General features: G+C 42.7%; 1 protein-coding gene across 6 annotated transcripts in view; it reads right to left on the bottom strand.

Annotated features, from left to right (window-relative positions):
* SEMA4D (semaphorin 4D) overlaps positions 1-19380 on the bottom strand; it is a 99593-nt gene extending 80213 nt beyond the window's left edge. For 3 of the 6 annotated variants that reach the window (XM_040580742.1, XM_040580744.1, XM_040580738.1), the window contains exon 1: positions 19228-19380. The gene's annotated coding sequence lies outside the window, so the exon portion shown is untranslated. Of the gene's footprint in view, positions 1-13828; positions 14207-18723; positions 18826-19069; positions 19157-19227 lie in introns of those variants that run through there. The other 3 variants (XM_040580741.1, XM_040580739.1, XM_040580740.1) reach the window with 3 other exon arrangements.
* Between the last annotated feature and the right edge of the window lie 7599 nt (positions 19381-26979).

The following is a 26979-nucleotide window of genomic DNA, read 5'->3' as shown; positions in this document are numbered from 1 at the left end:
TGACTGTTTGCATCTCTGGCAGCTAGTGCTAATGGAGGCTAATGGGGTGACTTTGTCAGCATTGGTTTTTTTACAAGCCATTTTTTAACTGCAAAAGTCAGCGTACAGCACTGCTCCTGCCCTGGCGTGCTGTGCTACACACCCCCCATCTGGTCCTTGTTCACGCTGCTGAAGCGCTGACAGGACTAACGCCAAAAAATTTGTGGTTCTTTCAAAAGAGAACGTTAGCTTCACAGCAGTTCTTGGGGACCTTATTTTACACTGATGAAGGCAAACAGCAACCAGCAACAATCAGAGGAACAGCTACTTTGTTTACACGATAAAACAAGGTAAAACTGCCAGGATCCTTCTGAATTGCTGAAATTGTGAAGTTTTACTGCACTATGTTAAATAGCTGGTTTACAAAACAAAGTCATAAAACTGATCTTGGCTATCTCCCTCTCCCATTCAACCTCTCTCACAGCAGATGCCAACTACTTTGTTGGCCACCTTTCATCAATAACAAAACCACACAATCAACTGATACAAATACGGAAACTGGAAACCTCTATTCGTTGTTTTAACCATTTATCTCTTGACAGAATAGTGAAAAGGTAAATAATCTGAACACTGTCCACTCTCAACCTGCAACTACACTTCCTCAGCTTACATTTACAACAAAACTCCACCACTAAAAAGCGGCAAGTCTCAGTATACAAGTAAAATTTGCATCATGAAAAATACTTTGCCAATACAAGGGTTTGTGGTGTTTTTTTTTAAAAAAAAAGGTCCCAGCAAAATGTGCTTTGGATAAAACAAGAGAAGCAGTGAAAGGGAACACGACTTGAACACAAGGAACATTTGCTGCTTCTTGCTACTGCTCATGGTGGCTTACCCCTGGACACCCTGGGTGGCCCAGTGGGTCCTTCGTGAAGCCTCCGTAGGAGCCTGTTTGGGTGACACCGTTCAGGGGACCAGCAGGCTAGGAGAAGAGGCCATGGGCAGGAGCCCCAGTCACCACTGCCACCCGCTCAGCAGAGGCCTGGCTGAGCCACGCTGCAGCACTGGAACCTCTGCCCCTGGCTTCTAGCGCCTGCAAAGCTGAGGGAAAAACTAATTATAAGGTAAGGGACAGGTACAAAAGCAAAGGCAGAACAGTCCATACCGAAGTGCATTAATAAACCAGGCGCTAGAAAAAGTGAATTATGCAAGACCAGTCACATGGCATCTGATTAGCTTTAAAAAAAAAAGGGAGAGAGAAAGAAAGAAAAAAGGAAAAAGCAGACACAGCTAAATACCCAGACAGAAAACAGGGAGAACAGCACCAACCACAAAGCAAGACACCAAAGACAGCCATGCCAGACCAGAAGTATCAGCTTACCATTCCCCAGAATTGCACCACATGTCAGTTTTCGGCCATTCAGGGGGAAAGCAGGTCTGTATCATACACATGTCCCACCACGAGATGAAACCTCCCCTTTGAATTGCTCCGAGCACAGAGAAAAGCCACCTGCATCCACAAAAACAAACCTCATCTCTCAGCTGCCCTGAAAGCCGAACCACAACCAAGAAAAGCCTGCTGCAGCAAACTTTCTAAAGGATCTACCTACCGCCTCCAGGCCAAGTGCTGCCCTCCTGCCTGCACCTGTCCTGTGCTCTGCATCCTGATCTGTGGCTACCGTCTACTCGGTCACCACATTTTTCAGAAAAAATACACCCTTCTCAACAAAAGTGGCCTTCCTCAAGAGGCGTATCTGATTCTTTGTCTGTGCCATGGTCTCACTTACTGTAAAAACCTTTGCCATTCCACACTCTACATCATCTGTTCTTATTTTGCCTGCTGCCTGCTCATCTTCCCAGATATAATTCACACAATTTTTCATAGTTGAACAGGAAAAATTTCAAGACATCAAGCCACAGACGATACTACATGCCTAGCCACTACAAAACATGGCAAAGTGACAAAGGTTCATTTCTCTCAATCCACTAGTTTTAGTGTGAAAATTTTGATCTTTCTTTCCTGACCATATTCAACAAAAAAAAAACCTCTAAGAATTAACAGGTTTACTTAGACCTTGATCAAAGTAATGAAACATTCCAACAGATTTAAAAACAAAACAAACAAAAACAATTTATTAGTTGAACATAAGGCAAGTTTCTACTTAAATTCTCAGCCTCTCAAAATGCTTACAGATTGCCCTCCTTGTTTTCTGTTTCTTAATTGACAAAGCATCAATGTCAATAAAATTTAACAGCATCCTTTCACTATTTAATAGATTCTGGTTACTAAGGAAAAGACAACTTTTGGAAGCATAAAAGATTATTCTGATGTCTCCTAAAAAAGTTGATTATATTCTTGGTTTGCCTTTTGTTTTGCATGTATTTGCAAACAACACCATACTGATTTTGGATATGTGTGGAGTGAGTTCTGCAAGCAAGCTTCTGTGACACTGATCATCAAGGTACAGTTCAATTTCCAAAGTGCAAAACCAGAAAAAATGTTATGTAACAACACCCTAAGTCGAAAGCATCAGCATAATTTAAAACCAATAACCAGAAAACCCAGTAATACATTTTAAAGCACAATGACAACTGAGGTCTCTCCCTGTTGCACCCCACCCCCCACCCTGGAGTATGGCTGTTCCTTTGAAAAAAAATACTGAACTGCCAGTTACTTATATAAACACAGATTATTCTGTGTACACTAATACAGATTACTTTAAAGTCTGATGTCTTCAAAATAGCTTTCAAGATTCAAACTAGAGTTTTGCACACTCACAGTGTAAACAAAGCAGCTGCCTGTTCAGCTACAATTTACACAATACAAGCATCAAAGGGGGAGGGGGTGTTACTACTTTATATTTAAGCTGTATGGCAATAAAAAACATGAAGTATCTATATACAATGTACTGACAAAAAAAAGACAGTTATGCAGTCGATCGAATCAGAATCTGGCCTTGCTGTTCACAGGGTCTACATGTACACGTGTGTTTGTGCCCAAGTGCTCTCAAACTGGACCAAGGCTATTACAGAAATTAAGAAGAAAGCAATCCCTCTGCAACGTACACATAAACGTAAGATCATTTACAGTTAATCTCCACATAGGCAATTTGACTCACAGTCAGTTTAAGAACTCTCAATCTGCTAAGTAATTCAAACAGTTTCACTGTTAGTTGTGATGTAATGAAATCGGTCAGTCAGTGATAACACTATATAAACCTCTTTCATTTGGCACTTAAATTACAGACTTTTACAAATCAAGACAATTACTTTCTCTGCTACCAGATTATTCCCTATTGTGACAACTAATTTACTTGATAAAGAATTTTTAAATGAACTTTCAATTTATGCTGCCTTACAAAATATCTGAAAAAGTTAATTTCTTATCTGCAACCCAAGGTGCACAGCTGTTTTCGCAGCTTCACAAAGACCACAGCAAAAGGTTGCCTTGAGCAGTTGGCAGTGGCCTGAATTTTTTCATCAAGTAATGAGTCTGCCACAAAAATAATGACTGCATGGCAGCAGCATGGATATAAATCCTTTTGCTGCTTAAAACTAGATTTTGGATCAATATTTATAAACAAAACCAAAAACACAAAACTCAATAGTATCTGAAAAGTAGCAAGAATAAAAAGCATCTATGCTGGTCTAACTACCTATACAGCAGAATGCAAATCAGTGTTAAGTTGTTCTCTATTTAAGCGAGTGTAAAAATAAGAATACGAAACAGAGAACATTTAGCTCTGTGCAGTCAGCCACAAGCACAAAATGCTTCAGTATGCAAGTAGTGAAAGCTTTCCAAAAAGAGGCAAATACTGAGAAGCAGCAAAATAAATGCTACATGTTTTTGCAAGCATCTCTTCTCTCTCCAACCCTACTCACCCTTTCCTCCCCTAAGGCTTCAGTTCTTGGTTCACATCTCTCCAGCTGAAAATAATTGCCTGCCTCCAAAAGACATCTCAGATAGTGTCACTCCTTAATCAACCGAAGGACAGCTGAGTGATGTGAGGCATTTCCACCTTCTCCCTGGAGGAATCGCACTGTCTCCACAAGGCACTACTGCAACATCAAAAACTAAAATGACTTTAAATGTGGTGCTCTACCTTAATGAGAGGAACCACAGTCCAGTAAGGCTGCCATCCAAAAATCTACTCCACGCTATTACACCAGCTGCCGATCAGAGCTTAAGCTTATCGACACAGCTAACGCCAAGGATCAATCAATGCGGCCTGCATACAAACCTCAGGGAAAAAAACCATTTGTAGAAGTGAACTCACAACACGTGTGGTATACCCAGATACATATATGCAAGCAATAATCAATTGTGTTATGTTTAAATTTTTATCAATGTGTGAACATAGTAACAAGCAGCAGTATATCTGCAAGCTCCTGTGCCCTGGCAGAGGAAGGACACCAGTATAATTACACTAAATTTACAAAAATGGGATGAATTTGCCTCTTTGCAAAAATACCTTCAAAAAAGTTATCTATTTCTCAGCAAATTGGAGAGATGGAGAGAAAAAACATGCTTGTAGGCTTTGCTAATACACACACTGGGGGTATACCAAGATAGAAATGTATGAGTTGGGATATTACAAATTTTAGCTTTTATATGATCACTAACACGCGCTGCAGTTCAACCCTGGAATGAAACACCAGCACCTAGAAGTTACACAGGTGTGCTTTTCAAAACAAGTCAGCTTCCCTTCCCCATATGGTTACTTGAAAAAGAAAATCTAGACATGATCCTCACCATCCTCAAAGAGCCACCAAAATTATCTTTTCTGTGAGGAGACTTAAATCCCCTCATTGTTTCTTTTATCCAGTTCTCCATCATTCCCAGCTCTGCCCCCTTGCTAGTTACCCGCTTTTGAAGTCTGACACTGAGCTACACAGCTAAGACCTGTGCTGACACTCATACTCCCTGCCCCATGCTCATTTCCTTTTGCAGCTCATTCAGTAAACAGCTGCCAGCCCGTGCATCTGGGATCCACATTTGCAGCAAGACTCACAGGAAACCATTTTCAGATACAACAGCCAAAGGCACAGCTCAGTGACTGGATGCAGAAGGACCACACAAGTTACCTCTAACCTGCTCTTCCAAATTCTGCTTCTCCTCCTTCCATGAGGTTCACTTTCTACTTGTTTCAAACTTCTCAAGGAAGGGACTGTGTCTTCCACAGGTACTTATATACCGTAAACTCTAGCCCACCAAAGCTCCGCTTGGGGCCTTCAAATGCCACCACTTGAGTCTAGCATCTTCAGATTTTTGCAGAAAATGGAAATCATTAACTGAGAAAGTGCCAAACACTCTCCTTTCTCAAGCCTCAAGTCTCTCCTCTCCACGCAAAAGGAAATACCTAATTTGGTTATATTAGACAGCATTTCATTGTTGGGATGAAAGTTTCAGCAGTTTCATAATCTCCTCCATAACACCTCAAAGATTCCATTAGATCTCAGCTTGCTTTCTTCTCCGTGTCCTGAAGGTTTTGAAAAGCTCACATTTTCATCAGCTATGGAAGACTAAACTGCCTTTGGTCCATCCCACATCAGTCACACAGAAATCTTTAAAGCTCTTCAAACAAATTTTGAAAAACAAGTGTACTTAGGTATTAAAACTAAGCAAGGACTTTTGAAAATGGAGAAATGGGAGACACAAGTAAGAAGTGCTTTATATGCTTAAAGCAATCATAGGCATGTTAAGAAACTTAAGCAGTGGAGGAAACACGGCACCAATATAAGTAGATACAGAAAGCCTGACTATAAGTAAGGTTTGCTGCATGCTTAAAACATCCAAGTCAAGAAGCAAGTAAACTGCGTTATTCCAGTAAGCAGAGCCAAGACGGGGAAGGGGAAGCGCTACAGAAAAGTGCACGTTTTTAACAGTTTCCTGTTCACACTAGAACACTTCCTTGATTAATCCATGTATTCCTGGATGATGTGTGTCTACATGACCCCTGCATACAAAGACAGCCATTACACAACACACACTAAAGCTTACATGTTTTCAACTCTGCAGATGGCCACAACAAGAAGCATAAAGCTTCACTGCTGAACTTCACTGCTATCAAAGTTTCCTCCCCTTTACCACCTTCAGATCTAGGCTGTTCCACACACCCCATGAGATGTCAAAGCCTCAGTAGCTGACCTCAGGCTCTGGACCAGACTGCTCTGTCCTCCTGCCAAAAAAGCTGAGTAGGGGGTTACAGCCAAAGTCCAGAAGCACGCCACAGCACCGAACTCTCTGCTGTTCCAGTGAACTCCCAATTTCCGCCGGCCACAAAGCCTGCTCCCAAAACAAGCACGAGTATTTTATTTCTATGGCTGAAAGCCGGGCTAACGAGACAGAGTCGCTGCTGAAGTTTGCATTTTGCTGTTCATTTTATGAAAGCTAACAGCTTTCACCCTCCCACTCCCTGCCTCTGCCACAAACCCAAGTACTGAAAGTAGTAACATAAATAAATACTAGGTTTTTAAGGATTGTTGCACAAGCTCTTCTGGGGCTCTGTTGTGATTTGTAAGGTCAATCATTACCCTGCTGCTGCTGTGCTGGATATCGCATGCCCTGCCTCTTATTCTATGCACTTAACCCTTTGGCACACGTCCCATTGTTGGTTCAGCATGATGAGTCTGGAAAATCTGTGCCAGTGTGGCTCTCTGTAGCAAATCATTTGCAAGGAGAACAGACGGCCATGTGTATGTACACTTGTACATGACAGCGTTAGGAATTTCAGGCAACCAAAAAGCAAACTCCATGTACAATTCTTCTTTGTCCTAGGTGTTAGAAATGCTACACATATAACCTAGTTCACAGAGCCTACATATACAGGTCACTAAAAATTAACTAAAACAGCAACTCTGCTCTACTCACGTAAGTTTGCTAAGCAGTTTGATATTTTTGAAAGTATCAACTACGTTTTTTATCAACTGCTTTGAAGTAAAGGCAATGGAATGTCAAGAATTAAAACTGTATTTTAGCTACAGCTTTTCTCTTTGAGCAAAAAGAAATAATCATCCAGTTTTGTTACACTTTTTGCCTTCACATTCCTATACTCAGGATGATTCAGGGAACAATAAAAGTTGCTTGTTCCAGTACAGGCAGTACCCACCTGACGTTGTTCTGGCTCACAACAGCACAAATAGTTCCATCAGTACATTTTCAAAAAATGACTTGCTGAAATGAACAGTGGCTCAAAACTCTGTATTTTTCCTCTTTGAATGCTGAAATCAATAGGCATCATTATTGTCAGTGTAACTTTGTTTTTTCTTGCTTCCCACAAGAATCTTAACAAATGCCAACATTAGACAGTACAGCCTATAAAATGCTTATGGCTTTACTGCCAACATTTCATTAATTTTAACCCTAACCAAAGGTTCCTCTGTCTGTGAATGGAAGGCACACTCACAAGTGGCAATGCATAAAGAAAACAGTACTACCATCTTGCCTGGATAACTAAATATAGCATCTCAATATTAAAAGCACATTTATAATTTTAAAGTGCTAAAGTCTTAAAACTCAAGGCTTGAACATATTGAACCCACATAACCACAACAGATTTTTCAATACTGCAGGAAGTGTCTCAAAATAGCCTACTGAAGTTATCTGATCACATCTGAAGAACTTCTGAAGTCACTGTGGCAATCGCAACCCTACATGGACATCTAAACAACCATTTTCACGGTGCTACTAGCTGTAATGAAAGTACTAGATTAAAATCTATGCTGCTCTTTTTAGTGGAACCATGAAAACATTTTTCAGAAGCCAACATATAAAAGTACACATTCAGAACAAAGGCTACAATATTATCTCCTATGTACATATCTATTCCAGCTAAGCATTATCCAGGCAGACACTTCGGGACCTGAATGAACTGATCACCAAGACTCCCCAGCATCATGGTCTGAATGCTCAAGTTCAGAGCTGCTGCAGCACCTTTCCAACTGGAAGCACGAGTTCAGATCATCAGGGTCTGTCCCACATTTTATGTACGCATTTTCAAACTTCAATATGTGCTTTCAAGATCCTTAATTTTTGACAACTCAGTTCCTCACCTCTACACAACTCTATCAGTCCTTTAGGAACTTTCAAACACTACTATTTATCTGGAGCCTGCTCATTGTTAGAAATTCTCTCAGTGATGAGACTGGACATAAAGCCTCACAAAGCTCCTAAACAAGTTTTGAAGACCCTAAAATAGCAGTTAAAATTTTAGATGTAAGTGATAGAGAAGTAAGGTAGTAATTAAGGTTTTCTTTCCTCAAGCACTGACCCAATCCACTCTCTGCACTGCACAACAGGTATGGGAGCACTCTCAAGCCCCATCACAGAAGCTGATGAAGACCTCACAGCTTTTCCTCTCTGCTGAATAACGACTAGAACAAAACCGTCTTAGAAAAGGGGTTTGTGATTGTGGCACTTTACTGAGTGCTCTTCCATCAGAACACAAATGACCACCCTCTTCATAGATGTAACTGGATACACTTCCATGATGTCTTGCATACAGGTGGTAAGGCAATTTGATGCAATAGCTGCTTCAGCCTTAAAACGCAGTTGTTCAACTCTGGTTAAAAACAAAAGTTGCCAAAAAAAACATCTCATTGGGGGTGGGAGGAGGCGGCAAACCCCACCTTGACGATTAATGAAAACAGTGGGAAATGCTGTAACTATGCTAAGGAGTCCATCTGACATACAGTCCCAACATCAGGATGACCTCTCTGTGCTGCTGCTTTTCAAAAGCGTATTTAGGTCCCAAGCAAGTTATTTCTCTTATTTCACAGGGTAGCCAGAAGTACTTGCTCATATTACAACAGCTACTGAAAACCATTCCTAACCCAAAATCGCATGGATTAGTAACAGCATCAACACCCACAGCTAGCCTGGATGAAAAAAAGGTATTTCACAATGCCTTTTAATTTTTCCTCCAAGTTTTCTTTTTCTTTTCTTTTAGAATGGAGGACATCCTTATAAATATCCCAGTATTATGAACTTTCCAGACATATTTACATCATTGTTATGAACTTTCCACAGTAACCAACTAGGTCTTTTAGTACTAAAACTTTCTGGAGGAATGTTAAGGGTTTGTACAAGAGCAGTATGAAGGGCCCTTCATGGTCCCAGCAGAAGCAGCACGTAAGGCCACTAATAACCACAGAGTGTGCTCAGCCTTAGAAACTCAGATGGAACAATACACCTGCAGCAGTAAAATACCCCGTTTTGGCAACCATAGCCAGGCCTGTCTGTTCAAACTACCAATCACAAGCCATTAGGCTTAGCAGTTATCTATACATCTCTTCCTTCTGAAAGAAAAGTGATGGTGAAATGCTGGAGAAAATCAACAGGCAGACCTAGTAAAGCAGCCCCTTTACCTTTGTCATGTTCTCTCACAGAGTCAGTCATGGCCAGCCACTTCCACCCTCACCTGCAGTTAATACTGATTAGTCCAAAGGAAAACCAGGTTTCAGCTGCCTGAACTAAAGGCATGGAATAGAATACAGCTTTATTTCATTCCTCTTCAAAGCTCCCACTGCATTAGTCCTGACAGTACAGTTCATCTTTTGGTAGCATTCACACAAAACCCACTAGTAAATTCAGTACTTTTCCATCTCCACAAGAAGGATTCAAAAACAGTGGCAGATGGCAAGAAAAAAAAAAAGGCAGAATTAAAACCCCTGGAAAAAACAGTTAATTTTCTTCCAAAATCCCATTGCTTTTCAGCAGTAAGAAATTCCCAGGAATTGCACCATGCCACACCTGAGCCTCAGACATGAGATAACCTGACCTAAACAGAGAACACTACTTTCACAGCACTGCTGCCTGGCCACCATAGCATGGAGTAATATACTTCCGAGAACACACAGGCGGGGTAGAAAAGGGAGAGATGGGAAGATGCACCAAGCATAAACATGCCCTTCCACACAGCCTTTGCAAGCCAACAGCAAGCCTCACTTTCTGCAGAAACAGCTTGCTCTCCCCACTAGCATAAGGCTTTTGTTTATTAGCCACTATACTGCTTAAGAGACTATAATTTTGGGTGTATCTCATGTAAGTTTTATTCAACAGAGAATTAGGGGTCTCGTCTCTTCTTCTCAGAGACAAAAATCTCCTTGCATAATAGACTTCAAGTATAATTTTGGTACAAGATATACTAATGTAAATAAATTGCAACAAGATTGGTGGAGTGATGTCAGCACAGCTATGATCAAAGTCAGATAGCCATCTCTAGAACATTGCATTTGCCCCAAAATGTCATCTCTAAGTCTACCAAATGGGGAAAGGACAGCTGCATTCTTTATAAAACCTCCACGCTCCAAGGAACGTAAATAAGGTATATTGTTATAATGAAAGACCTAGTTAAAGCTTTATATTTGTAACATGTAAAAGGTTTTCTCCTCCTTTTTGTATCCTTAATCAAAGGTTATAAATGTGTAAGTGATGGCAGTTGCCATGGAAATATGCAGGCCCAGATCTCTCTGTGGGAACCTCAAAGCTCCCTTCACCATGGAGCACCATGTAATGACAGGGTCACGTTAACACCTTTGACTCCCAAAGCCCATTTACTGCATAAGAAATTAGCACAGCCGACTCCATTCACCTTCCACAAACATTAACTACTCCTGCTCAAACGATTCTCTGCTGCAGTCGCCCCTTCCCCTGGATACGCTCCAGACCTATTTCGGCACCATCCTTCATACTGCGTCAAATTGATCCTCAATGTGTACAGTCTCCTCAGCAAACACTAAGCAGAAACCAGCGAGTGCAAAGGCCATCAAGATGTTTCACCTGATCAAAAGCATCATTTAATAGTCTGTTGAGAAATTTCTTTTTTCCAAAGCAACTGACATAATAAATCTGAGCCCTATTCCAGAAGGTTATGAAGAAAAACAGAGGCAGACATGCAGCAACAGGAACTGAACTCTCATAAAAGCCAACAATTAAATTAGAGAACAGAAGAGAGGTTCTGAATAATGGCTACTTTTTCCCTGGTGGCTGTAAGTACCAAAGCAGAAAAAAGAAGTTCTTAAAAACCTCAGTGGAATTTCTGAATGTCAGCATGTACCATTTGATGCCAATCAAATTTATGCACATAGGAGGCCTGTTTCAGGCCAGATGCAAGCAGATCCCCTTCAAAAAAAAAAACCACACCACACACACACAAAATGCAAAAAACAAAATAACCCACCAAAACCAGTTCCAAATAGGCAAATTCAACCTTTTGAGAATGTCTCCCTATCAGCATCTTAGAATTCTACCAGCAAATACAAATACATACATTTAATTTACACAGCCATATGTTTTTGTATAAAAGACTCTTCACACATCCTCTGTCATTGGAATAATAAATCTCTTAGACACATCTAAGAAGAGATTCAAGACAGACTTAACAATCACTTCACTTATTTGTATATTTGAAGACAAAACGATTTCAGTAGTATCCACCCTCATTGAAGATAGCTAGCCAAGTATTTTAAACAATTAATATGCGGTGAATGTGTAAATACGGGTCATTTTGTGGTTTGGTTGGGGTTTTTTAATTCTTCAGGGAAACAGAATTGCACAGGGAGGAAGACTGTTAAGCCTACAAAAAGGTCTGTTTTACAGGTTTATCACAGAATCCCTCAGAACCGATTCCTGTGCAAATGAAGTGAAATGAAAATGCCATCATATGTCTCACTTACCTAGCAGATAATCAAGATGACCTTTCAAGGCAGTTTATCAGTTTCACTGACACAATAGAAATGTAGTCATATTCAACTGTATTTCAATAGGGCCAAGCATCTAAACATGTAACTACAGATTTTTAACAATCCCAGTAATTTCAAGAAAAAAAGCCATTCTCTCATCCAAGACTAGATTTTAACAGGAAAAAAAATTAATTCTTACCCCTTAGCAAAAGACAGGTACTTTTTAGTGGTTTTGCAGGGTTTTTTTGGTTGTTTTGGGTTCTTTCTTGCAGGGGGTGGGAATATTAGTTTCATTAAAGTTATTTTCCTTACACCTACAGTTCCAACAGACTAATGGACCCTTCAGGCAGGGTCCATCTACAGCCAAATACAGAAGGGGATCTGTGTGGGTATACATATGCATGTCTAGCAAATCCTTAGTGATTATGCAATTGCTGACTACAAACAGGAACCATAATTTCTTGCCTCTGGCTATTTTACACACTTTTTGCTAAGAGAAACAACAGAGATGGGGGAGAGAAAAAAAAGCTTTGAGTACAGCATTGCTCCAGCAGACTCTATATACAAAACGATAAATTAAAACATTACTTCCCTGTTAATACTGAAATTTTTTTGCTTGTGGTTGTTTTTTTTTTTTTTTTAAGAGAGAGGTCAGGACAGTATGCTTGTGTAAAGCCCCTGTCCTATGGGTAAACCTCAGCAGGCATATCCTCCGTCTCAGCTGTGCTCCACCCACACAAACCTGCTAACAAGGTCAGGGCCCTGGTTATTAGCTTCTGTGTGCAGAATACTCCTCCGTTTCTAAATGCTTTGCAAACAGTTCTTACCATACTCAAATTAAGTACAGATTTGCACACAGAAGTATCTCATGGCCCACACTCCAATGTCTGGCAAGAACTACAGAACCTACCAAGAATATCCAACATGGGGCATACAGAAAAGGATGATAAGTATTTTATTAGATTAGGTTGGGAAAAGAGCGATTGTCCAAAAGCCTGTCTATATTGCCATGACCTTCCCAATTATATCAGTTGGTCCAATGAACAGTATAGCCTCTTTCCACAAACACTGTCTTCCTTACATCCTCAGGTGAGTGACAGGAATCTCATCTGGTTTCACTGAAGATGCACGTGTTCTGTTTGAATTAATACCTGGGATTTTATTTCTTAAATGTGATTTAATAAAAGTCTTCTGAATAAATGCAAACACTGCTGGATGAGGTAAAAGCACAGAGAAGGTTAACTGTGAAATAGCATAGCAATATACCTTCTTACAAGTTACCGTAACTCTGGCCAACAAACCAGTGTTACTCACCTGCATGTGACAGTCCCAAACACAAAGCACAGAGGGTTTATTCTTTCCTACTGTCACAAAGGACACTTACAAATCAGGAAGGTACAATAATGCATTTTACAAAGATAAATTACCAAATCTAGTGTGTCCTCACACCAACTTTGACCAGCCTGTATTATGCTCAACAATGCAAGAGACAGCTAGCTCCTTCTGAGGTATTTCAAACTTGCGAGTAACAAACCTAAGCAAAGCCAAGCACAACCTCAACGACCTGATTTAAGACAAATTCATGGCACGTTTTGTTTAAAAAAAAGAAGTATGTATCTTTCCGGTCTCCCCAGAACATATCAAGTTTACACAGAGAGACCTCAAACATAAATCCAAGAACTTTCACCTCTCTAAGTTTCTTCCCTACACCCTGCACTGTTTTTCCAGTAACAAACCATGATAATACATTATCTTTCAGAGAAAATGAGAACAAAGACACTCTTCAAAAAAAAAAAAACCATCCACTTTTCTCTGCATCTCTTTGTCTATACAATGACAAAGTTCATAGAGCATCATTTGTTTATTAAAAAAACCAACAAAAAACAAGCACAACTGAGCACATGCATATAAAACCCAATCATTTGGGGCAAGAAGAATTCCTGCTTTATATTGGGAGGACGAAGAACAGCAGAAACACAGTTAAAGCCTGCCCTTGAAAACTACTCTTGAACAAAGCAAGAGCTATAATCACGTTTCATGCATTTTTCCCCCCCCACCTTCTTCCCCCTCCCCTCCCCGCCCTGCCATTTGCAATGCATGCAAAGCTGTCTGGACCTAGCAGGCCATATTCAAACACGGGGACACCAGCCTGCCCACTCTGTCTGACCTTGCTGCAGTCCCATCAGACCTGCTTCTGCTTCCAGACTGGTCTCTCTGTTGCATAGTGGCAAAGGACTAACAAAGTTTGCAGAAGTTTCTACTCTCCTGCCTGCTTTCCCAGCAGAAATGCCTGCCTCCATAAACTTTCCCCTGCTTTGCATATCCTCTTCTGTCTCCCAGCTCAGCTGAGTAATCAGATGCACTAAGGACATCAGGATTTCCCAGCCTGCTAATTCCATACATCTCCTAGTCACTTCCATATCAGTGCCCTACCACCTACACATCTGCTCAGCATGCACAACCCTGCACGGACACACACACAAATCAAGCTCTTCACAACGCATGACCGCTTGTTTTCCTCTCAAGCCCATGCCATAGCACAGCACCAAAACCACTCTTCAGAAAGAAGGAACCTGCCTGTCCTTGCAATGAGGCCAACAGGTACTAATTTTGCAGCACAGTGTTCAATCCTCTTTGGCCTGCCTCATATATAGGCTAATACTAATTTTTTTAAGAGGATTAATGCAGAAAATGCCTGCTGGATTATGAGTTCCCTGCTGTACATGAACAGAGAGAAAAAGAAAGAGATGGAAAAGGAAAGAAAGATGGGAAAATGGGTATTATTTCTACATTACCATCAAACTTGTTCTAAACTTGATACAGGGGCTTCAATTAACTTTATTGTCCTTAGAAAAGTTCCTTATCTGCTCACATCTATACTCCAAGCTTCTATCGATTTTCCATCTGTTTTGTTTCCCCCTCCAGCAGCGTAAGAACATATTCTTGAGTAAAGGCTGCTGTTTGGTGCTTTAAAACACTAGTCAAAAAATCTCAGACTCACAGTATTACAAACATGCATGCCTCCTCATTCAAAAGAGCCTTTTTTTTCTTCTTCACTCCATCATAACAAAAAAAAAAAACATCAACACTACCAACACAAGTGTTTCCTTATTTACTCATGCCATTTTCAGAAACGTGCTCACATACCCAGAAGCTTCCTGCAGCACAGCTTAGTGTGAGCAGGAGGAGACAGAGCAGCTCCTGGACACCCCAGTTAGTTGAAGTGGAACACAACACCCTTGTTAACAGGCATTAGCCTCCCTTGCAGCAAAGGCAGGCAGCAGCGGCACCTCTGGAAAGCTGAGCAGCTCTTTGCATTCCTGAAACTTTACAGGTAGATAAAAGAGAAAACATAAAAGCTTTTTTGGACAGAATGCAATAAAATGCAAGACCTTGTTAATCCAGTTCTGGACAGCAAGACCTATTACATCCCCATCCAAGATGATGGCACACATTAGCCTGAAATACTAGGTGCTTTGTAAATGGAATAGTTGTGGGAATAGGAAAAGTAATTTCTTTCCTTTCATTAACTCATCCAAGAAACAAAGCCAAAACGCTCATATCAGAAGGAAAACAATTAAAACAGCTTCCACTCAGCCTGTATGGCTACATCAATGCACAGGTAAATTAACTCTGAACAGCAGCTGCAGCAGCATTCTTTTGGCATTCACAGGCTCCTCTTGGCACACAACCAGTTGCCAACTGGTTACTGAAAAGCAACTCTGCAGCCACTTCACCTTCCCAAAACTCAAACCCCAGTAAAATAAGCGGGACCTTCCTCTTTCTTTTCCATAGACTTCCACCTACCTACCAAGACACTCAAGCACAGAACCATGCAAAGCCAGATGAAGGCAGCCTTATAAAATACTGCTTTATCAGAGAAATGACCAGTTAGATGGGAGGAGGGGGAAAGCTTCAGGGAAACAAAAACAAATAAAACAGCCAAAAGCACTGCCCCAGCTCCTTTATTATACAACCTCACAACTGGGCACGCTTTCTTCAGCTAACTAAACATGGCATACAGCAGCTGAGTATTAGACAAAACAAAGAGCACCTCAAAACTGTTTAGTATTACCGCAATAATGAAAATCTGAATGCTCATTTTAAAATTTCCACTGCGGTATTTTATATACAGGTATAAAAAAGGAACCTTTAAAGGACAACTCAGGGAAAGTCCATGACCTGCTCTGCTTCTTTTTGTTGTCACCTTTAAATCTCCATCCTTATTGTCACATGCCACCTGGAATATATTACCATTCTGTGCATTCTTTGTAAAGTAAAACACTGTGAAAAACCCTCAGTCACGTCTACAAGTAATTAAACCTCAGTTTAGTGGGAAGCATAGTAGATCAGTGTCCATTCATGGTCACATACCTTCAGAAACTACTTTGCAACTCATTTAAATCATAGAACATAAATATTTACCAGATCCAATACCTGGAAGCACCGAAGGCTTACAAGAAATGTTAGTCAGCCTTGGCAACTACACCTTTCCTTCTCTGTCACTACTCATTTCAAGTTACTATTGCACAGCAGAAAAACGGGATAAACAGTCACATCCCTGAACATTTGTGGGAAATACTTTATTTTCTTATCTGCAAAAGTCCTATTGCAACAATTGTGGCTTGAGATTCCATTTTTCCTGGAGAAAATAAAAATAAAATTAAAAAAAGCCAGATCTGAGGAGTTCAGAGATAACATAAAATCTTGGAGCATATTTAACACAGTTATTGCCACCGATTTAAATAGGAGTCCCGCTGTGGAAAGCCATCCTTAGAATCAATGAGGCACAACCATCTACCAACTTATCCAATGCCTTTTGCAAACTAGCTGGATATGCAAATATTAGATCTAACACTAGCAGCCCAGATCAAGAATAAATTTTGGTATGACTGAAAGAGACCCCCACTCATTTCACTGCATGAAAACATCTAAAGCGACGCATTTTAACATCAAAGTGTTCATTCAACATGCACCTCCTAAGATGGCTGGGGGAGAGCACGCAGCAGAGCAAGCACAGTGCAGACTCCAACTCCAGCCAAGTGGCCATGGGCAGTTCAAAGATCCTCTTGAGAGGTCTCCAGCTCCTCCCCAGTAAGAAGTTGCACAAGGCGGGTCACTCTTGTGGGAGACAGACCCACAAGGGCAGCAGCAGGGCATCCAGACCATCTCTCCTTCTTGCAGGACCTCTAAGTCGTGTATAAAGCCTCACACTTTTGGCAGGGCACAGCTGTACCCATGCGAGCAGGTTAACAAAAGGTTATCAAGCGTTTAATGTAATAGCTATTTATACTGGGGAAGGAGAGGGTACCAAATTATAACAGCAGCAGAGGGAGGGTAACACAGCACATTAAACCAAAGTCTCCAGGCACAAATGTACTGATAGTATCCATACAAATCTATGAAAGAGTCTTACAGTTTTTAAATAAATCCACTCACATCAAGTGCTTCACTCACTGTGGGAGAAGCTGCTGTCCTCCTCACCAGCTACCACAGGTTTTGTTTCTTAAAGGAAGAGGTGGGGCGGGGGGGGGTAGGGGGTGGGTGAAGACAACAGCTATAGACCTGTTTTGGTAGGTATGAATGCAAGCTGCTTTTGTCAGCAGACTGTTGCAACCCCCGACCATCACAAAGTACAAAGAGTAATTGCTTCGAGGGGGTGGCGGTGTGTGTGAATTATTTCTTCCCTAAACCAAGAAATCCCAGTAGAGACAGACTTCATCTGTCAATCCAGCTCCACATTTACAAAGCTTTCTGGTTTTTTTCCTTGACGAACATAGACATAGAAACCTATTCCCTTGCCACTCATTTGCTTTCAGTGAAGAGCTGCCTACATCTTACCTCTGCCACCTGAAGGAATTTTAAGTGCCCATCCCAGACAGCACACTGTACCCACAGCTTCTCTGCACAGCAGAGAAGACTGAATACACATGTGTTTTGCTCCCACCCCACCCCCAGCTACTCAATTCTCTTACACTGCCCTTTTCTAAAGGAGTCTGTAAATAATACCCCACTCCTGCACAGCCCCTGCATACACCATCCCCACAGCCAGCACAGTTTCCTTTAGGTGCACTTGTGTCACTGCCTAAGCTCGCACACTTTCTAATAAAAGAAGTCATTAAACAGTTCTCAAACAAAACCTCTGTATAGGTATCCAAAAGGGAGCATGAGGTCAGTAGCTATTTCTGAGCCCGATGGCCATAAAGAAGTCAACAGCTTACACCAATTCCTGCTCGAATTTTCTTTTCTTATTAATTAAAAAGCCTGTGCTACTATATTGATTTCCAGAGCCTACTAGAAATGCCTAGGTGTCACAGACTTAAAGGTGATGTTTCACATTTCTCAGCTGAAGTATCTCCTTGCAAGAGGTACGTGATCACACTGCCAGGAGCTAGAAAGAAGGCAGGAAAACGTTTCAGCATGAAACCCAAGAGCAGGCATGAAAAAGCCCTTCAACCTGCAGATCCATCCATCAGATTCCCTCCCACAGCACGACAAGAACAAGCTCCTGTTCCCCTCCCTGCTAATGGCAGTCACATAATAGAAACGAGCTGCAACAATAAAGTTACAATCGCTGCATTCATCCACTCACTCCTCCTCCCTCCAACACCGATGCTGCGTGATTTCGCACACGCAGAGAACGCCGCCGAACAGCCCGCATCCCCACGGAGCAGTAACGGCATCCCCTCGTTATCAGCCGGGGGCGAACAGGGACAGACAGGAAACTCCCAGGTCACTGTGCCCGTCCCTCGCACACTCGGCACCTCTGTGCAGACCCGATTTAAACTCTCCTGACAACTAAAACACAATGCAGCTCTTCGAACACACGCTGCCGGTCTCCCAGCACCGAGCACCCGCCACGGCGTCCCGCTACGCGTCGAGCCCGGGACGGCGGCTCCCGACCGCACACGTTAGCGGTAACCTGGCCTGGCGCCCGCCAGCGACCGGGCCGCCCGCCGGCGGGGCGAGAACGCCTGCCCGCCGCGCTCGCCGCCCCCAGGAGACGCCCCCCGCCCCCGCTAGCCCCGCCGACCGCTGGGACCCGCCGCGCCGGGGACGCACCTGGGACAGCCACGGCTGGGGTCGGGCGGGCGGCGCTGCCGCCGGAGTCAGGGGGCTCAGCGGCGGCGGGGGACACGCACGTTTATAAACCCGGCAGCCCTCGCCCATTCGCCGCGAGAGGCTCCTCCTCCGCCCCGCTCCGGCCGCGCCGCCGCCGAGGGCTGCCCGTGCCCGCGCCGGGTCCCGCCGCGCCCCCTCCCCGAGCCCGCCCCCGGGCTCGGCCCCACCGGGCAGGATGCCCCGCTTCGCAGGTGTGCGCCGGCACCGCCCCCCGCGGCGCAGCCCCCAGCCCCGCCGCCCACCCGCCGGGGAGCCCGCCCGCCGCCCCGGCAGCCCCCGCACCCACCTCGGCGGGAGGAGGCGCGGCGGGCACGGCCAGACGCTCGCCTCGGCGGCCACCGCTCTGCCGCCGAAGCCGCCTCCTCCCCGCGCCGCCGCCGCCGCCGCCCCCCGTCTCCTCCCCCGGCCCCGGGCGGCGCAGCCCGCCACGCCGGGCGCTCCTACCTGCGGGGGTCCGCCGGCGCTGCGCTGCCCGGCCCCGCCTGCCTCGGCGCCTTCCCCGCTGCCGGCTGCGCGGTGCAGCCCCCTCCTCCCCGCGGCGGCGGGGGCAGGGCGGCGGCGGGAGGAGGAGTTGGTGCCGGTGTGTAACTAGTTTGGGTTGCCCCGCAGTATGGCGGCGGGGGGCGGGCGCGCAGGGCCGCGGTGCTGGGGGGCGGACCCGGCCCTCGCTCGCCGCGGGGGGGCCCGGGGCGGCTGCCTCCGCACCGGCGGGGCTCGGCCGGGGGGCGGCTCCGCCCTTTTTTCAATACAGGCCGGGTTTGGGGGGGCGTTGTTTCGTTTCCCTCCCCCCTACGCCGGCGCATCCCCCGTTAACGGCAGCATCTCTGCAGGCCCCGGCCGGAGGGGCCAGAGAGCAACAGTTTGATGGCGCCCGCTCGATGACGCCCCCGCTCACGGCACAGGCAACAGCCCCCCGCGGCCATCCAGGGCTGCGTGGCCCGCACAGGTATCGAGGCGCCTCTACCCAGAGCAGCTGCGATGCCCCCGCGGTTCAGCCGGGCCGTGCCGCTGCCGCCGCGCCCCCTCGCACCCGGTGCCACCTGTCACACGGCGCGGCCCGGGCGGGTGGGCCCGCGGGGCAGCCCTGACCCGGCACCGCCTCCCGCGCCGCGGCGGGGGGCTGCACCGGCGGCACCGGCGAGTGCGGGCCCCGTAGGGAGCCGCTGGGGAGAAGGAGAGGAGCACTGGCGTAAAAGAGGAAATGGGTCAGTGACTGCTGGGATCTCACCCGGGATGCTTCTGCAGAGTCACTGATGAGTTATCGATTACCGTCCTGTCCGTGCACGCCTGCTGCGACTGTTCTGGTGAATGACATGAACCAACACATGGGTGACTGGGGCTTTTATATTGCTGTGGAACAGGTGACATCCGATGTCATTGGATTGCTGTAGCTCAGTTAACTGGAATCATTTAAGCAAGACTGAACAAAATAACTCAGTTTATCATATGCTGGCATTTGCTTCACTGGCTGACCTAATTCCAGTGTTAAACAATATGTATGTGTTGCTACAATAACATGACAGCCAATTTCTAGTATCCGTAACTCATTAGCTATAACTGAGAAATACTGTCAAAAATATGCTGAGGAAATAGAGCCCCTTGAAGGCCTACAAGTCACGATGATATCAGATGAAGACAGTTTACATGCAAGGCGAGACCTGGCCACCTTGATATTTCAGGGTATTGAAGCTGTAGAGTTTTAAGGAAGGTATTAGCCGCGCCAGTGAACAAACAGTTCCTTGCCGGGTGCAAAACACCGGGAAGTCCCTGTCCCCTCGTTACATTTTCCAAATGGTGATTTAACTTGGGCCACTAGTGTCCATCATACCAGTAACGTGAAATAGGGCCACATATCACCGAAACATTAGGGATGAGACACTGAGTCACAGCCAGCTCGGGGAGGCAACAGCAGCAGGGGCATGAGGAGCTGAGGACCCAGGGTCTGCTGGGAAGGGCGAGAACCACTTAGATAATTTACATGGGTCTACCAGGAGCGTGAAAAAGGATCAAGCACTGAACCCATGCCAGAGAATCCCTAGTGCAAATACAGTAGCATATAAAAAAATCCTTATTGTATTTTATTTGGAGAATTACTGTCATTTATACCAGCAGAAGGATAAGCTGCATCTCCTCTGAGAGTGGCAACTGGTATTAATAGACCAGCAAAACCTTTCTAGCGCAGACAAGACTTTAAGCATCTCCTGAGGCATACAGCTGTGAAATTATATTCCCAGGGAAGAAACAAAGGCACTTTTAAAATCTCCTTTTTATTTTAAGAATTCTAGGCTAGGGCAGTTCTCAGCATAGAAGTAGGAAAATCACAGGGTTTTTGTCAGGTTTCACCAGGAAGGCCGTGGTCTGCACAGGCTTCCAAAAACCCAGAGTGGCACAAAGGAACCAGAGCAAAACCTAGCACCAAGACAAAATTGCCATTACTTCTACTGATTCTATCTGGGTTAGATTTTGTGACCTTATTATTTGTTTCTACAGCGTAGTTTTCAGTCTCTGTCCTCAGTAAAACCTGTGGAGTATTGCAGACTGAAAGGTCAGAGGTAAAACAAGGAACTGATATTTGGACCTTGTCAAATACAAGATTCTCAGTCACATTCAGGATCTTCTTTCAAGTAAAATATGTTACCAACAGGGATTTTTTGAGAAAAAGCAAATGTCCTAATAATAACAGTGTTGGGAACATACAGCTAGCAGCGTAAATTGTACCACTGAAAATGCCTATCGGTTCCCATTATAAGTAGTGTCTTTCACAGGATTTAAAAAGAAATGGCCTCCGAGGCATGGTGGATACAAATCTGGCAGGTTTTCCAAAGTTCTGTAACATTAGTGAACTAGTGATGTAGGGCAAAAGACACGGTCCTTGCAGTAATTATATCTGAATTTGTTTTGCTAATAATGATTATTATCTTTCAAATACTACATGCTGAGGCAATGAGATCATATAATGAACAACTATTAATACATGTCCATAGTAACTCCATAATGGGTAGTCCAAAGATATACATGAAATATGCTTTTAAAAACCTCCATTATAAGCATAATAAAGTATAATCTTTGACTTGCTACAAAGTAATAATGTGTAAAGACTGCCTCAGTCATACCTGGTTTAGACATCATGTTGAGGGATGAATACACACATGAGCATTTTAAGTCTAGGCAAGCTGTACCAAATCTATACCAGGAAAAAAAGAATTTAAAAAAAAAAAAAGCAATTAAGCAAGAGAAACCTAAAGAAAGGTATAACAGCTGATAGTGCTTTTAAACCTTTAGTCCTTAATTAAACTCGGGAAGAAATAAGCTGCAGGGCAGAAGATACCAGAGGAGAGTAGGGAATGAGAGGAGGACCAAAGCTGGACAGGTCTGAGGCTGAGGGCAGATCAGTCAGTTCAAGAGTGAGTGAGTGAGTGAACAGGTGGTAGGTATTTAGTAAGTGAACGTGCCCGGAGGTTTGCAGGCCAATATATAATGGAATGAATAGGTCGGTAGCAGAGTATGTGAGAGAATGAATGGATGAGAGGATCAAAGAATGAGTAGTTGATTTGAGTGAATGTGAGTACATGAGCAATTCTAAACAAAGTCAAAGTTTCAAGCCATACTTTTTTATTACTATATTGCTATGATGCCATGACTTTTCAGTTCATTTGTCATTGATATCAATCAGTGCTACAGGCAAACAACATGCATTCATGAAAAAAACCAAACCTTTTCAGCTAGTGACTTGGGGAAAACAGCATGGTAAAAATACGGATTTTAAAGGTAACTTTACAGTCATGACAATAAAACCAGTTTTGGAAACCTTAATACAGAAAAATAAGAAGGCAAAAGGCATTTAAAAGCACTGTCCAGTAAATTCATGTTAATTAACATTATTAAACTACTAAAATTGACACAGACCTAAAATTATTTGCAGAGTGGGAAAATAACCATTAACTCTATCCTAGCTAGGAACATGATACACAATATCTTAATGTGATTTGTACAAGTTTACACAGTAAGTCAGTGGCAGAACCACAGACAGATAAAACCTTGACCTTTTACTTCTGTGTATCTCCCATCAGGCAGAGAAATCGCATTGCCTTCACTTTTGCAATTACAGAGGCAGTGGAACAAAATTATAATAGCAAAGGGGCGTTATCCTAATCCTGTGGGTTGTTCGTTGTTTTTTTTTTTTTTGTCTGAACACTTCCTACATCATTATAGGTAAACACAGCAGTTATGTAGAGGATATACTCCAAGACTTTAAAATTGTCCCTGTATTTATCATACATCTGTTTGTATGTCTAGGATAGAAGGAGAGGGAGCTAAGTAGGTGCTGCGCGGACATCTGCATTTAGATGATGTAGGGCAGAGGAAGTGCACGGCTGGATGACATGGGAGAGGAAGGTCCATTCTCCTCCTTTGACAGCCCCAGTGGCCAAGAACCCCATAAAGGCCACAGAAAATATTTTCCTTTTCTCTTCTTTTCTTTTTTTTTTTTTTTTTTCATTTTCTAATCTGGAATAACAGATTTAGTGGAGCTACACTGTAACTTTGTGTCTAACCAGTGGACAAAAGAGCTAATCTGCAGTCCAGTCTCTATTAAACCTCACTGCAAAGCCTGTTAAAAAATTTGCTGAAAGGATGAGGGACAAGGTGAACTTAGGGAAGGATAGCATCCCCTCTGTGTAAGCATTCATATTTTACAATGAGAACTCACTAGCAAATTACATTACTGACATGCTTTGCTCCTAGACAAAATAGCAAAACTCGAAGAAATATTCTATGCTAATAGTTTTTCACTTACTGGTGTCCAAACTTGGAGCCTAAAATTCTTACTTAACATGCTAATTTACATGCATGGGTACAAAACCTACTCAATTTGTCTTTTCATAGGAAGCTGGCATGGAAGGATGTAGGATCAACAGTCAATTAATGAATGATAAATGAATGATAAAAGACACTTTATCTACTCTATGTAGTGGAAGAAGTTCAGGGGCTAGTAGAGGAGGCACACCATGTTTATTAATGAGAAACATAATAAAAAAGGTGTCAGCAGTGCCTGCCTCAAGGGACAAGGTCAATGAAGCAACATTAATAATGTAGTACATGAAGAATAATGAATAAACTAAAACTCAGTATATTGTTTTTCATCGCTTTTGAAAATGCAATTACATTTCAAAAAGATCAAAGTTAATGAAAATTTTTAAATGGAGTCATCACCAATCACAGAAATTATTTCTGATTATATGTTTTGCACACAAGTCAATATCAAATATCGATGTGGGGTAACCGTACCAGTCATGGAATATGAAGCCAGAGAGGTAACAAAGGTGTTTTGTTGTTAAGTCAGGAAAAACAAATGTAGGGTTTGTCAGTAATGGATTGAAACATTTATAAACTTTATACTGAGCTTGCAGTCTTCCTATATGAACCCTACATTTTTATTGCCTGCACTATTACAGTATCTTAATGACCTTTTCATATTTTCCACAATTGATTTTATAGACTAATAACTTTGTATCACACTTCACCAATACAAATTAAGAAATGGAATTATAAAGGATTTGTGTGGTGACAAACTTGATTGTAAAAGTTAATAGCCACAGACCTGTCTGCTTTATGTAGTGAGTGAGGAGTTTGCCTTTTTATCATTCAGGATTCAGTTTCTTTCCACACATGCCAGTTTACTCGAAGAGGATCACAAGACTGGGGAGATTCTTTGACTCAGGCCAATGCCTGTAACTTCAGCTGAATTATCCAGCTAAAATCTGTAGACTCCAAGTTTGGACCTTGATAAGAAAAGAATATTAAATGTAAAAAATATATCTCATAGTTGCTGCTGTTCTTGTGCTGGTCATCTGCCTCTACTAATGCACAAGCCCATTAATTCCTATCAACACTCAGACAACAACTAACCCACAAAATAGGAACTCAGCCGTGGAAATATACCATGAATAAAAGGTGAAAGCAGACTCCTGTTTTCTCCTTGTGTGCCCTCTTCTTTTTTTTCAGTGAGGTTTTTTTTCTGTGCTGGCATCCGTTGTCCTTCTCACTCCAAAAGAATGCGAAAACCTGATGTAACTTGCTGTTTGAACTACGTTGCCCTAATAACCACCCCTCTGCTGAAACTAAATCAGGTCATGATTCCCCAGTATGATGTTACAGGGACATTTCTTTCCCACCCTACAGTAAGGTTTTCCTTCCCATCAGTTGCTTCTATTAGGTTTCTGTTATTTCATATGGAGAACAAAAGCAAAGGATCCAATTGCCTCACTATTATAAATCAAATAAAAGGACACACAGTACAGGAAGGTAAGGGATTTTCTAAGCTGATATGAGCAATTTGCAACTAACAAAACTCCCTTGGGAACACAGCGCTGTGTTCCAGAGAATAACAAAAAGGTAAATAAGAGATATGGTTGAAGGGACCAAGGGTAGTCTTTGACAAGAGGTTTACAAAGACAGAAAGGAGCACTTTAAGCGTGCAGAAATAGGGAGCCTGTTATAGCTTTTCTACACCTTGCATAAGAACCTAAGTGACTAGAAGTACACAATATCAAAATTCACATTGGTATCTCTCTGTACCCCTGGAAAGACAGATGCAAAGACTTACAGTTACTGTATTTTGTGTGTGATGAGCAGTCTTGCTATCTGGAAAAGACATTTTTTAGCTGTCTGAAACATCACCCCCTCTTAGAATTTCTTTATTCATGTTGCTGCAGAACTGCCAGAGCACACAAAGAAAGAAAAAAAAAAAAGTCTTGGAAGCAAAAGTTTTATTGTAGAGCAAGTTGGGATTTTTTTTACATCATCTTGGAAATTCTCCATTGGTTAACATCAAAACAAGAACACAGTTTCAGTTATTGTGATTGAATACTTACTTTGTGCTTAAAATTATCCAGACATTAGCCAAAAGTTTTTATCCTGAAGGACTTCTTATTTCAAAGCTGCTTTTTTTTTTTTTTTTTTGTTAATTAACACTCAAAAAAAAATCCTAATTACAGATGAAGCAATTTGATTAACCATTTGTCTGGCAAAAATTTATTTATTGATTTTTTTCTTTTGAATTGGTAATGCTTTAAAATCAAGGATACTGTTCTAGGGCAAGAAAGGAGGTGTCCAAAATTCTTTGCAGGTTTCTAGGTAATGCAATGTGATAGACAGCAAATAATAAAAGTCCGTTCACCATTCATATTTAAATCTCATGATTTCATGACAGTGTGACGCAACTGTGTGGCAAATGACATTAGGAGATGCAGGGTATGGTCACTTAGCACGTTGCTATCCATCAGCTGGGCCCTGGCAAATAATATACTTGTGTTGAAGGTGGCAAAACCGTTAGGTAAAATCTATTAGCTATGATTTTTGTTTAACATTCTCTGTCCCTTTTGTATGACACTAAAGTGGTGTGTTACCCAAACAGCTGGTTCTCTTTTTCCCTCTGCAGCTGTTTCCCCCAACTCGTCTCGCACGCTGGCACTAATATCTGGGAGACTTTACAGCCGCTCAGAACAAGGAGCTGGTCTGGTTGAAAACCTCCTCGGATGAAGAGGTAGTTTAGTTTCCAGATGGACCAGTCCCATTACTGTAGCGCTGTTGCAGGCATAAAGGAAGAGGTGGGAACGAGCATGGGAGAGCTGCACTGCACCTTTGGGCTCCTTTGCTGGGCAAAAGCGGAACCGCTGCCTTAAACCTCATTGCTGAGGCACCCTGACTCTTGAATTCCATCAGGTGCCCTTAGCTATAGCTACCTCAGGACTAACCCAGGAGGTAGGGTGACATAATATTTACTCTTTCTTTTTATTTGATTAATGCTTTACATTTCTAATTATTTTAGGATAACAGAGATAAGAAAAAGGCTAAGGAAAATGTCAACAAAGGAATCATGAAGGACATTATCAACTGGTAATCACTGTTGTTTGTTTTGGCTTTAGGAATGAAAGTCGGTAGAGAAAGGAAAGTCTAGTAGAAAGCAAGCATCTTTACTAGGAAATAGCCAAGAAAAAGAAAAAAGAAAGGCAGAGGAAAAAGGATCAGAAAAAACGTTAGCGAAACATAATGACTCAGCTGGGCCTGTTGTATGTTTCTCACATTTAAAATACATTTTTGCACTGAGATAAAAAGATAAGGAATGTTCTGTAATTAAGAGCAATAAAGAAAACTCACTCCCATACTTCCTAGGGTTTTGAGGTTGCTTTCAAGGCC

Source organism: Falco naumanni, chromosome Z (genome assembly GCF_017639655.2).
Source record: "Falco naumanni isolate bFalNau1 chromosome Z, bFalNau1.pat, whole genome shotgun sequence".
Taxonomy (NCBI): domain Eukaryota; kingdom Metazoa; phylum Chordata; class Aves; order Falconiformes; family Falconidae; genus Falco; species Falco naumanni.
The sequence above is the reverse complement of the archived record's forward strand: the minus strand, read 5'-3'. Positions and strand labels throughout refer to the sequence as shown.